Raw genomic sequence first — 777 nt, 5'->3', positions numbered from 1 at the left:
CAGGAAGTCGAGCACAGAAACAAATAAAAATCTTGTTAATTATTCAAAATAAAACAGACTCACGGTGCTATCCGCACCATGCTCACGGTGGATCATATTTCCCTGCACTACACCTTGAAAACACAACACAGAGTTGTTTCTTCTCTATTCCTCAAGATGGAAACCAACTGTTGTTGATTTTGTGGTTTTATTCTACATGAATTTGTGTCCTCGAGACTTCAGCTGTCAGTCATGGCCGCAGCTGTTCCGCAACAATTCTGGACCTAGTGTGTGTTAACAGACGGCGGAGCACGGAGCCGAAACGCAGCGGAGCCGATCCGTAGCCATTCAGCATCCTGTGGAATTTGGGGGTTACTCAACCTTCTTGAATATATTAATTATTAATTATTGTGTTCTTCCTTTAATTACTATAAATTTTTAACTTGATTTAAATGTCAGTTGACATAAGTTTTCCAGTGTCTTCAAATGTATTATTTAGTTTAACAAGCTGTTGAAAAAAAACAAAAGGGTTATTTCCACGATGAAATAAGAAAACAAAGAAATTTGTCTTTGGTTATGTTAACCGAAAGTTGACTTAAAACAAATGATCAATTGGAAGCACATCAAAATACAAATCACAAGAAACACTGCAGCTCCTTCGGTCCAAAAGCACAATGGTCTCAGTGCTTCTCACACAGTGGCTGCACTTGCTCATTATTGTCAAGGGAACCGGAGTCTGCCTTTGAAAAACTGGGTAGGACTTTCTGGCTCAGTACTAAACTGGTTTGAAACCTACTT

General features: G+C 39.0%; 2 protein-coding genes across 5 annotated transcripts in view; one reads left to right on the top strand and one right to left on the bottom strand.

The window, feature by feature from the left end:
* si:dkey-92j12.5 (multiple PDZ domain protein) overlaps positions 1-777 on the bottom strand; it is a 42,034-nt gene that overhangs the window by 2,795 nt on the left and 38,462 nt on the right. The gene's annotated exons all lie outside the window — the stretch shown is intronic.
* Positions 1-777, top strand: part of tyrp1b (tyrosinase-related protein 1b) — a 24,276-nt gene that overhangs the window by 11,353 nt on the left and 12,146 nt on the right. The gene's annotated exons all lie outside the window — the stretch shown is intronic.

The sequence above is a fragment of the Etheostoma spectabile genome, chromosome 2, assembly GCF_008692095.1.
Source record: "Etheostoma spectabile isolate EspeVRDwgs_2016 chromosome 2, UIUC_Espe_1.0, whole genome shotgun sequence".
NCBI lineage: Eukaryota > Metazoa > Chordata > Actinopteri > Perciformes > Percidae > Etheostoma > Etheostoma spectabile.
The sequence above is the reverse complement of the archived record's forward strand: the minus strand, read 5'-3'. Positions and strand labels throughout refer to the sequence as shown.